Here is a 13,665-nt window from a genome sequence, read left to right as displayed (position 1 = left end):
TGGACCTATACCGACGAATTTCAGTCACAAATGTTTTTACATCCAACAAAGACTAAATATCAAATTTGAAGCCATTTTGGTGGGTTGCTGTGGCCTCAACCTTTAAAATACCGAAAATAGGGAGATATCGTTCAATGGGGGCTATACTAAGGTGTGGACCTGTACCGACAAGTTTCTGGGGGAAAGTTTTATACCCACAACGAAGACTAAATACCAAATTTCAGCCATATTGAGGCCACAACCTTCTAAATACCGAACATCGGGAGGTACCGTTCTGTGGGGGCTATATGAAGACCAAACACCAAATTTCAGCCATTGCGGTGCATTATTGTGGCTATAACCTTCAAAGTATCGAAAATCGGGAGGGAAAGTTTTATACCCCCAACAAAGGATATGGGTGAAGCCTTCAAAGTACCGAAAATCGGGTGGTACCGTTCTATGGGGGCTATATCAAAACGTCGACCGATATAGCCCATTTGCAATACCAAACATCTTAGAAGTAATATAAACATCTACACCAAGCACGAAGCTCTATCTTAAAAATTTGCGAGCTGTGTCTTGATTTCAACAGACGTCTGACCGACATCATTATATCGACTTAGAATTTGACCCTGATCAAGAATATATCCAGCAAAATTTGAGGGAAGGGGTTCCATGCGATGACGTGATTTCATGGCATCTTTTGCATTGGTTCAAACGAAGTTGTGAAAGATCTGATCTTTTCATTAGCATTTGAACAAATGCAAGGAAGTCGTGAAAGATCCGATCTTTTCATCAGCATTTGAACCCATGCAAAGGAAGTCGTGAAAGATCCGACCTTTTCATCAGCATTTGAACCCATTCCATCGATCCAATAGAGATGAATTTTTTGTTTTTATTTATACACATTTTTCTAAATATATAAGATTAATTATTTACAATAGGATTGATGTTGCCGGAGACTGGAAATCACAACCAACGTTGTTAAAACTCTCGTCGTAATGATAATGTCATTGCAAAGAGTTGTTGAAAATGACATTCCAAAGCATTGGTGGAAATGACATGCCAAAGCATTGGTGAAAATGACATGCTTTGGATCCAAAAATGAATAGCATCTTTTAGGATCCACACTCACATAAAATTCATCGATGAAGATGCTAAAAAGATGACATGCCAGATCACTTTCACCCATGATTGAATGACATCTTTGGCATCGAACATTTTGCTCCATATTATGTTGCTGGAAATAACAAATACCCGAATAATCACTGTACCCAATCTGTACCAACGAAAACACAAATCTTCAAAAAGATAAAAAAAATAAAAAAAATAAATTACTTACCACTCGATTTCACTCTTAGATTAAACTCTTTCTCTATTCGAACATTTTGAATCCCACTGTTATTTTGCAACAAGGAGTATTCACGTGAAACTTATTGTAAAACTCGAACTCTTCGAGTACTTCGACTCGCGAGTAAAATCGAGCAAATCTGAGCCCTGCATGGGACTGAAACTAGAATTAACGAGATCCAAGCAGACGTCCCTTTTCTGATACCGCAGTTGTCTAGGGAAGTGATCAATCATTACATATCTTTATGATCTTTTCGGTTGCACTATTAAACATAAATAAGTTCCCGTCCGCAAGCTACAGAGCGAAAGAATTTAATATTCCTCACCTACATCAGTGAGAAAGCTACTTCCACGTAAATGTGGTGTTATACCGCTCCATTACTGTACCCTATTCACTGATCGTGCGTGGAGTGTGGAATTAAAACTGGTGTAGAGTAGTGTCACGAAGTCTGACCGGAGACTTTTTTCTGGTGAAGGATAGATTCAAACTCCCTTACCAAGAGGGAAGTAAAGCCCATACAGTGGATCATCAAATTGGTGTTTGAAGGATAGAATTGTATAGGGCAAACACTCTGTAGGAGCTCTCTAAGTAATCCCAGAATGGCGGCAGTCGATGCATAGTACTTGTATTTCCGTGCAATAGTGCCGTCAAGGCGAGAATCACGTAAAACTTCTTGACGTCACGTCGTGTCTGATTTTTCAAATACCCATGGTATGCACACCCGAGTCTTTATTGACGAACGAAAGGGAGTCTTTATAGGCGAACGAAAGGGAGTCTTTATACACGAGCTGAAGGCAGACTTATTGACGAAGGCTTATCGTCTATAAAGACTCCCATTCGCTCATCTATAAAGACTCCATATCGCTCTTCTATAAAGACTACCTTTCGGTCGTCTATAAAGACTCCCTTTCGCTCGTCCATAAATACTCCCTTCAGCTCGTCTATAAATACTCCCTTAGCTCGTCTATAAAGACTCCCTTCAGCTCGTCTATGAAGACTCCCTCAGCTCGTCTATAAAGACTACCTTCAACTCGTCTATAAAAACTCCCTTTCGTTCGTTTAAAAGACTCCCTTTCGTTCGTCTATAAAGACTTCCTTTCGCTCGTCTATAAAGACTTCCTTTCGTTCGTCTATAAATACTCTCTTTCGTTCGTCTATAAATACTCTCTTTCGTTCGTCTATAAAGACTCCCTTTCGCTCGTCTATAAAGACTCTCTTTTGCTCGTCTATAAAGACTCTCTTTCGCTCGTCTATAAAGACTCCCTTCAGCTCGTCTATAAGACTCCCGTCAGCTCGTCTGTAAAGACTCCCTTCAGCTCGTCTATAAAGACTCTCTTTCATTCGCCTATAAAGACTCTCTTTCATTCGCCTATAAAGACTCTCTTTCATTCGTCTATAAAGACTCTCTTTCATTCGTCTATAAAGACTCCCTTCAGCTCGTCTATAAAGACTGCCTTCAGCTCGTCTATAAAGACTGCCTTCAGCTCGTCTATAAAGACTGCCTTCAGCTCGTCTATAAAGACTCCCTTCAGCTCGTCTATAAAGACTCCCTTCAGCTCGTCTATAAAGACTCCCTTCAGCTCGTCTATAAAGACTCCCTCCAGCTCATCTTTAAAGACTTCCTTTCGTTCGTCTATAAAGATTTCCTTTCGTTCGCCTATAAAGACTTCCTTTCGTTCGTCTATAAAGACTCCCTTTCGTTCGTCCATAAAAACTCCATTTCGTTCGTCTATAAAGACTCCCTTACGATCGTCTATAAAGACTCCCTTACGATCGTCTATAAAGACTCCTTTCAGCTCGTCTATAAAGACTCCCTTTCGTTCGTCTATAAAAACTCCCTTACGATCGTCTATAAAGACTACCTTTCGTTCGTCTATAAAGACTCCCTTACGATCGTCTATAAAGACTCCCATCAACTCATCTATAAAGACTTCCTTTTGTTCGTCTATAAAGATTCCTTTCAGCGCATCTATAAAGACTCCCTTTCGTTCGTCTATAAAGACTCCCTTCACCTCATCTCAAAAGACTAATTTCCGTTCGCCTATAAACACTCTATTCAGCTCGTGTATAAAGAAGCCTTTTGTTAGTCTATAAAGACTCCCTTTCATTTATCTATAAAGACTCTCTTCAGCTCATCCCCAAAGACTAATTTTCGTTCGTCTGTAAACATTCCCTTCAGTTCGTGTATAAAAATTCCCTTTTGTTCGTCTACAAAGATCCCCTTTTGTTCGTCTATAAGAGTCCCTTTCGTTCGTCTATAAAGACTCCCTTTCGTTCGCCTGTAAAGACTCACTTTCGCTCGTTTATAAAGACTCCCTTTTATTCGTCTAAAATAAATATATTCTCTGGTCTATAAAGACTAGTCTGTTAAGATTCACTTTCGCTCGTCTATAAAGACTTACTTTTTGGTCGTCTATAAAGATTTCCTTTTTTATTTTTGCCTTATTAAGGCGAAGGCCATTTATAGTGATATTTAATTAATTCTCTTTCGAGTTGAGCTGTTAGGCCTTTAGAGATACATTGAAAAATTAGGAGTCTACCGAAGTCCCACGCATCCAACCATTACACTACGTTTCACGGGTGGTAAATCCGATCTTCAGGTGTATTAGGATGTTGTTTTTGTGGCAGACGAAGGCAAAGCTTGGTAACTGGTATATATATCGAACTTCATTAGATAAATGTATATGCGAAATTATGTCAGTTAATTGAAACTCCAAACTTTTCCTATAGTCCTGCTTTGGTAATCCCATTTTTCAATGTTCACAAATACTATGGTAAGTTTTATTCCTACATCATTAGTAATTGCTCTTCTATATCAGAAGATTTTATTTTTTGATCATCAATTATTGTCTACTAAAGTTTTGACAAGTTGATGGTGGCTTAGAACGCTAAGACGCCGGCAACCTTGACACTCAGTTGTCGGAGACCCAGGTTCGAATCCCAGCCTGGCTCATGCTGAAATTATTTTTTATTTTTGCCTTATTAAGGCGAAGGCCATTTATAGTGATATTTAATTAATTCTCTTTCGAGTTGAGCTGTTAGGCCTTTAGAGATACATTGAAAAATTAGGAGTCTACCGAAGTCCCACGCATCCAACCATTACACTACGTTTCACGGGTGGTAAATCCGATCTTCAGGTGTATTAGGATGTTGTTTTTGTGGCAGACGAAGGCAAAGCTTGGTAACTGGTATATATATCGAACTTCATTAGATAAATGTATATGCGAAATTATGTCAGTTAATTGAAACTCCAAACTTTTCCTATAGTCCTGCTTTGGTAATCCCATTTTTCAATGTTCACAAATACTATGGTAAGTTTTATTCCTACATCATTAGTAATTGCTCTTCTATATCAGAAGATTTTATTTTTTGATCATCAATTATTGTCTACTAAAGTTTTGACAAGTTGATGGTGGCTTAGAACGCTAAGACGCCGGCAACCTTGACACTCAGTTGTCGGAGACCCAGGTTCGAATCCCAGCCTGGCTCAGATTTCCTTCCGCTTGTCTATAAAGACTCCCTTTTTCTCGCCTAAAAAAGACTAAAGTTCGCTCGTTTATAAAGTCTCACTTTCGATCGACTATAAAGACTCACTTTCGCCCTTTCCCTCGCCTAAAATAATACTGTTACGGAATTCGACACAACTTAATTCCAGGGAAGACGTTGTTGTATTCCTCAGTACGATTTTAAGACGTGGTCTGAATTACAATTATTAACACAACCACCACTCTCCCGTATTTATACTCGCCCTCTGATGTGCAGACTGTTCTTAACGTAGAATCCTCCACAATGATCGGACATACAAGCAGACGGATGTAAACAACCAATGGGTCAGAAGTAGTAAAGAAGGGAGAGCAGAAGGGGTTATACTGGATGAAGTCACAATGCAAAAACATAACTTAACAAGTAAAAAAGTATCAGTCGGCTTTGCCGACATAGATATACCCTCTGCCCATGTAAATTTAGACGTTCATCTACGGAAAAATAGAATGTACTTAGGATCTTTTCAGAACTTTGTGGCCTTTTTGGACATTTGAGCTTGCCGACAAAAATGTTGATTAGGACTAAAGTTCAAAATTGTTGCGGTGTAGGTACGTAAAGAAATGGACCGACTTGGTCCATTATAGCAGTGGATCTTATTTTGGGAGTCATATCTTTTCGATAGATATCGCGCCCACTAGTCATTTCAGTGGGTCATCGCATACATTTGGATCATGGACTTGTCCACGGAAAATATCGCTGTAAACATGACCACAACGAACAGCATCGGTATACATTTCCAAAGATCTTCGAACATGCCCTAAACATTACTTGAACAAAAATGTTGAACTTTTTGGGGAAAGTATCGGAAGTTGTGGAGCAACTAAGTTTGGACAAAATATGACGAAGGCCAAATTTTTGAACAAATCCGTTTATCTGTTCGAGAATTATTACGAAGACCAAATTTTGGACCAAATCAGTTCATCCATTCGAGAGTTATCGTGCGCACCAGCCAGACAGACGGACGGACTGAAACGGATTTCGTCCAAACATTCTTGGAGTCTAAAACACTGTAGGGTAGAAATGCTCGGCCTCATACACAAAAGTGTGAAAACTACATGAGTCTCTCGCAATTTGCCCTCCATTGGTCTAAAACCATTATTTCAGCATAAATGCTGAGGGTGTAATAATCCAAATGAGAGAAAGAGTACAACAAACAGTTGCTATGTAAATAGTGTAAATTAAGACTAAGCGATAATTTCATGATTGCAGAAAACTTCATACAGCAGTTGTTGTTGCAAAACTGATACACACTGTTAAACTAAGTGCTTAATAAATATTTGCGTTACACTTCAAACCCTTAACTTCTTAACAGGTTCAACTACACGGCCTACAGTGCCTGGCATAATTATTTTGACAAGTTCGAAAAAATGATTTGATTGGATTTTTACCGGATTAGTTTTCTACAAAAATATGAGAAAATATTCTGGATAATCCTTTACCACCGTAATCCACCCGTAATCCACTGCCACCGTGGTGCAATGGTATGCACACCCGCCTTGCACACATAAGGTCGTGGGATCGATTCCCCGGCCAGGCAACATCAAAACACTTTTCAACGGTGGGAAAATACCCCTCAGTAATGTGGGCGACATTTCCTGAGAATTTCAACCATGTAAAACTTCTATACAAAAGTGGTGTCTTGGCCACGCCGCACAGAGGACGAAATCATTGATCTAGCGGCGCGAAAGTAAAAAAATCAAAGTATAAAATTGCGAAATGTTTTCCATTATATCGATTACAGACACTCTGCTGACAAAGATTTTGTTTTTACTTTTTTGTTGTTGTAAATATTCACTCAGTTATTCAGTGTCAAGTGCAAGAAATTTTGACGGATCAGATTTTAATAAACTTGTTGCTAAAAACCTGATCTCATATTTGTTTAATTGTTAAATAAATTCGTAATAAAACTAAACAAAGTTTATTTTTTATTGATAGGGGAGGGTTTAAATTAAATTAAAATAAAATGTTTGGGGCCTTATAAAGCAATAAATTTTCAAAAATTATTATTTTTTGTATGTTTTTAGTGCAATATAATTTTGTTGGATGGAGCGTAACTACAAAGGTCCACCTAGGTTCGGTCCAGCTATTTTTTTAATAATTAAATTGGACTCCTAAGATTCCGAATAACCAAAATTTAGCTGCAAATAGCTGCAAATCTTGCTGATAAATGGTCTTGAAAAATAGCTTAAATCCTCAAAATACCCAAAATCTGTCGGTACGGTTATATTGGGGGTATATCAAAATGTAGACCTATGTTCGCAATTTTTGGTGGAGAATTTTTGTGTCCACTGGGAACCCCAAATACCAAATTACACCTAATTTGGTCGGAAATGTAGCTTTAAATCCCCAAACTACTGAAAGTCGGGAGGTACCTTAAAAGGGGCCTATACCCAAACGTGGACCTATGTCCACAATTTTTGGTGGAAAGGTTTAGTGATCACTAGGAACCCTAAGTACCAAATTACAACCAATTTGGAAGGAAAAGGTGGCTTAAATCCTTAAAATATCGAATATCAGGAGGTACCGTTATATGGGGGCTATACCAAAATATTTGCATATGTTGTTCATATTTAGTCCATAATTACCCACAGACACAGATTGAGTTTGTGCAAAATTTCAGAAAGATATCTTCATTCTTTTCCAAGTTATTAATTTCGCGCCGCTAGATCAGTGGTTTCGACCACTGTGCGCCGTTCGGACTCGGCGATAAACTGTAGGTCCCATATCATTGAGATAATATGAATCGGGGTGCACTCATTGATATGAGAGAAGTCTCCCTTGTCCCTTATGGGATGTTTGTGGAACAATTATAATCCTTTACTAGATTACTTAAAATTAGTAATACAATTTATCAATTCAAATATACGCTTGCACTTTTGTAATGGAAATAAAATTTCACTGCGTGGCATAAGTATTTTGAGAAAATTGTTCTATTGGTCTATAGACCTCAACTATTAAAAATGTCCATTCTATATTTTTCATTATTATTAGTTGATGTAAAAATTGCTGTAAAATGGACTCATTTACGGATCGATATTTCAAGGACATAATGACATTCAAGAGATTTCTCATTAAACACAATTTTCTATAGTTTTTTCCATTATCTCGGAATATTTTGCGGATCTCGATTTTTTATGGGAGTAAGAACATTTTTTCTCTTACAAATGTGATATTTGAAGGAAATAATTTTAAGTTGGAACATGAAATACGCTCCAAACGTGCTCCACAAAATTCAGCTTTACTATAGTAGCAGTGTTCTGCAAATGAATACATAACACTTCGATCAGTTTACTACCATGTTGTAATGAAATATCGTTCAAAGTGCCAACATATTCATTATAGTCAAAAATAAAAACTAAATATCGCAGTATTTAAAATTGTGGATCAGACTATTCTGATGCCCGGGAGCATTTGGACATGGAAATAGCATCAGAAGGACATTTTTTTTCACAAAGATACCCAACTTTTTGGCGATTTTTTTTTTGACTCAAGCTTACTGAAAAATGTATTTCAAGATGAATTATGTTTATATATATTTTGATCAGTCCACAGTAAATGATTTTTATTGAAAATCTAATTGACAATTTTTGTAGCTATGCCTCATAAACCGAGTGGAATAGCAAAATATGACTTCAAATAATTTTTTTTCTAATGTTTAGAGGTTCTATTCTTCATAGAGAACTTGTTTTGACATCGAAATTAATCAAAAGATGAGGATTTGTATGCATAAGTAAGATTAGATTTGTATTTCTGTTCTATTTACCCGAAAGCAACTTCTGTAATTTCATATTTTCTGCCCACCAAAAATAACATAACTGACGTGCCAAAATACTTATGCTATTTGGCTTTGCATCCCTTTTTAAACATACGCTTAACTTATCACAAATTAAGCTGGTATTTCTTTGATCCATTAATTTTTATTTAGCTGAGATGTCAAAGAAAACCCCTAAGCTGTTAATATCCCGTTTAATGAATGCTGACAATTATTATATGCCTTTTAAGACAAACGTAGGTTTTGTCAAAATAATTGAGAGTACAAAAACCCTAATAGGGTTTGGTTCTGTCAGATCCAGTTCTGATGTTATGGCCTCACCCAAACCGGGCTAAAAGTGCAGTTTTTTGCATTTACCGGGCCTTTATCTCATAAACGAATAGTAATTTAGTCTTGCTGTCTTTGGCAATATTGTAGCCCTAAACAAGTAGAACATTTCCTTTGAACAGACCACAAAAGAAAAACTCGATCTAGGGTATCAAAATCGATAAAATATAGAACACTAGCTAAACTCGGTGCGCTTCGCTACCCCGACTAAGATAAAATATAGTGGAATGCTATTATTATATTAACTTTTTAATATTTTAACGTATAAATATAGGAGACTGTCATGGAGCTACTATGGTAGTTTTGTATGTTTCAGTGGGTAACACTCCTCCTAAAACCTTATAATCTTACACTATTAATTTCTCTTTATTTTTTTCAGATTGGATTTAGATCTACCTGACTGAATTAGTTTAAGAATAGAACCAGATTTGAAAACCTTAAGTTTGAGTATAGTTTTAATTTCTTTTATTTGTAGGATAACTCCCACTTTTATGTATAATAGCTGAACCCGTTGCGCTTTGCTACCCCGACTAAAATAAAATATAATGGAATGATATAATTATATTAACTTTTTAATATTTTAACGTATAAATATAGACTATATGAAGGCGGTCTCTACCCATTCAGGGCTATTATGAAACTACTATGGTATTTTTGTATGTTTCAGGACCATAAGTATCCCTACGTAGGATAAATACTCTTACACTATTAATTTTTCTTTAATTCGACAGATTGGATTTAGATCTACCAAATTGAATAAAAGTAAGAATAGAACCAGTTTTTAGAACCTTAAAGTTGAGGATAGTTGTAATTTATTTTATACATTGGACTTATTTTTTCCAATTCATATACATATTAACCTATTGTGATACCTTAAATTACACTTGTATTTAAAATTTTTAATCCAATAATGCTTTAGATATATCATAATAAAATATCTCTCATAAAAAATCTCTCAAAGATTTGATATTTCATAGCTGTAGCCCTGGTCAATTCCTTCCCAGATATATGTACTTGTGTATATAATGATGACTTCTACTGACTACTTCAAAATTTCATTGAAATTGGACATACGTAACAAAACCATGAAATCGACCGAAAATATATATGGGAGCTATATTCCGATATGAACCGATCTCAATATAATTTGGCACAATAATTTGTAGACCAAATTCCGTTATACATATCAGATTTCATAGAAATTGGACATACATGCAGTGTTTGGTGCATAAAATACAGGAAATCAGTCGAAAATATATATGAAGAAAAGACAAAATTTTTTAGTTTTCCATAAAAAAAAAAATTAAAAAATTTTTTTTAAGCTACATGAATGATTTTTGGTACATACATTGGGAAAAAAATCCCATTCTTAAATCTGTTCGAGATACTAATTTTGGTTGTTGCGCGCAAAAGTTATGGCGGTTTCAATTCTGATAAAAAGAAAAAAATCTTTAAAAGACTCTAATCATTATGTTGAGAAACTCTCTTAATTAGGGGCTCCCTACATACTATATGGTTACTGAGGTCCCATAACTTTAGTGAAAAAGTTGTAAATATTCGCGGAAATTAGGAAAGCATTCAAAACAATTGGTAGTTTACAACTTGTTCTAATAAAATTCAAGCTGTTTATGCATCTGAAAAATATATAAAAAATATGTACGTAATCTAAACATCGCGAAGATTCAAATGAAACCAAAACTATACAAATCCGTTTAGCGGTTTGCATATTATAGCAAAAAACAAAAAATATATTAAGGAAATTTATAAAATTTTTGTAAGAGAAAATATTTATTAAAATTTATTTTGTGAGTTAGTTGAACAAAATTTCAGAAAAATAGGTCGGAGTTTTTCTTCTATTTTAGTTAAATTCCACGCAATAAATCACATTTTTTATTCTAATCACTTCTCGAAAACACGCTAACATCTAGCAGAAGATATGGATATCTTTCAAATACATGTTGGGTTCCTTTAAATGGGGTATAATCTTGAAATAAAATTGTATCGGGTAATGTTCATTTTGAAATGCGTGTAAATCGCGAAATCCTCAAAATCACTTGATGCGCATGCGGTTTACCAATACAGCGAATTCTTCTCTTTTAATTTGTACACATTTGCCAGGATTTACTTTGGCCGCTAAGATGTAGCATCGTCTGCAGTTTAGTGTGCAAAAAACTGTATAATGCTTATAATTTGCACAAAGTGCATACACTTTTTATGCGCATCCGATTTCACTGTCAACCGTGAAAAAATACATCGATCTAAACATATTTCAATAAAATCCATCAAGAACCGTGGATGTAGCATCACACAGTATTTTTTGGATAAATCGGATACAGCTCCCATGCCACTAAATTTTTCAAACCGCTGTTTTCGCACAAACGCGAGTGATGATTCACTTTCTTCATTGAAATGGAAACGATCCACATAAAACGCGAATTAGTCAGCGATATTTTGAAAAACATTTTTTGCAAATTTTTCAATTTTTGCAGTAGCCATTTCCGCAGTTCTAGTAGATGGATTTTTACGATCGGTGATTTATATGATCCGGATCGTCGAAAAACTAAAATATCGCGGGGTACCAGCACACTCAAAACGATATTGTAAATACTGTACCCAAAAAATAGGTTTTTTAGAAAACATATCGCACTAAATTTTGGCCTTTGGCAGTAGATTACTCTGCTGCTGTGTGGACTACATACTTAATATACATATCAGATTATGCGAAATCGCGAGTTCTTTAGTCCTATAATTGGTTTTTCGAAATATCCGAATGCGCGTCCCAGTTACATAAAAAATACAAAAAACACCTGAAATCTGGCTTCAAAATGTCAGCATCCATAAAAGGTGGATGCAGTGGAAATTTTGGAAAGTGATACATTAGAAGTGTAATCTCCATTTTGTATTCTCCAACTTTTACTTTGGACAGATGTCCGTCATTTGAATGGTTTAATCAGAAATCGAATAGCAATGTAAAAAACCTGTTTAGATTCAACGTGTTTTTACCTATGGTTTTTTCTTTACGCGGTCGTAACTACCACGTAAATTAAATTTTTTTGCTAAATTTTTGAGCTTTGTACAAAAACATCTAAATTAATCCAGCAATAGTCATAGTTACTGGCAAACTACAATAGTTCGCGTATTATAATAGTGCAAACCTTGGCTTCATGGAAACTAAAAAATTTTGACTTTTCCTCATATGGGAGCTATATTCAAATCTGAACCGATTTCGATATAATATGTCCCATTTATTTCTAGAACAAATTCCGTCACGCATTCCAAATTTAAGCGAAATTGGACATATATAGAGTGTGTGATGCATCAAATACAGAAAATCGGCCGAAAATATATATAGGAGCAATATCCAAATCTGAACCGGTTTCGATATAATTTGGCACATTTATGTCTAGGCCAAATTTCGTAACACATTCCAAATTTCAGAGAAATTGGACATATATAGCGTGTTTGGTGCATAAAATATAGGAAATCGGCCGAAAATATATATGGAAGCTATATCAAAATCTGAAGCGATTTCGATATAATTTGGCACATTTATTTCTAGATCAAGTTCTGTAACACATTCCAAATTTCAGCGAAATTGGACCTATATAGCGTGCTTGGTGCATAAAATACAGGAAATCGGCCGAAAATATATATGGGAGCTATATTCAAATCTGAACCGATCTCTATATAATTTCGCACATTTATTTCTAGAACAAATTTCGTCAGACCCTCCAAATTTCAGCGAAATTGAACAAATATAGCGTGTTTGGTGCATAAAATGTGGAAAATCGGCCGAATATATATATTGGAGCTATAACCAAATCTGAACCGTTTTCGATATAATTCGGCACATTTATGCCTAGACCAAATTCCGTTACACATTCCAAATTTCAGCGAAATTGGACGTATATAGCCTGTTTGGTGCATCAAATGCGGAAAATCGGCCGAAAATATATATTGGAGCTATATCCAAATCTGAACCGTTTTCGATATAATTCGGCACATTTATGTCTAGACCAAATTCCGTTACACATTCCAAATTTCATCGTAATTGGACTTATATAGCGTGTTTGGTGCATCAAATGCGGAAAATCGGCTGAAAAAATATATGGGAGCTATATCAAAATCTGAACCGATTTCGATAAAATTCGGTACATTTATTTCTAGATCAAGTTCTGAAACACATTCCAAATTTCAGCGAAATTGGACCTATATAGCGTGCTTGGTGCATAAAACACAGGAAATCGGCCGAAAATATATATGGGAGCTATATTCAAATCTGAACCGATCTCTATATAATTTAGCACGTTTATTTCTAGAACAAATTCCGTGAGAAATTCAAAATTTCAGCGTAATTGGACATATATAGCGTGTTTGGTGCATAAAATAAGGAAGTCGGCCGAAAATATATGTGTATGGGAGCTATATCCAAATCTGAACCAATCTCGATATAATTTGGCACATTTATTTCTAGAACAAATTCCGTGAGAAATTCAAAATTTCAGCGAAATTGGACCTATATAGCGTGCTTGGTGCATAAAATACAGGAAATCGGCCGAAAATATATATGGGAGCTATATTCAAATCATTTATTTCTGGAACAAATTTCGTCAGACCCTCCAAATTTCAGCGAAATTGAACAAATATAGCGTGTTTGGTGCATCAAGTGTTGAAAATCGTCCGAAAATAGTAT

The sequence above is a fragment of the Musca autumnalis genome, unplaced genomic scaffold (assembly GCF_047663935.1).
Source record: "Musca autumnalis isolate F117 unplaced genomic scaffold, ASM4766393v1 scaffold_3, whole genome shotgun sequence".
In the NCBI taxonomy this organism is placed as follows: domain Eukaryota; kingdom Metazoa; phylum Arthropoda; class Insecta; order Diptera; family Muscidae; genus Musca; species Musca autumnalis.
The sequence above is the reverse complement of the archived record's forward strand: the minus strand, read 5'-3'. Positions refer to the sequence as shown.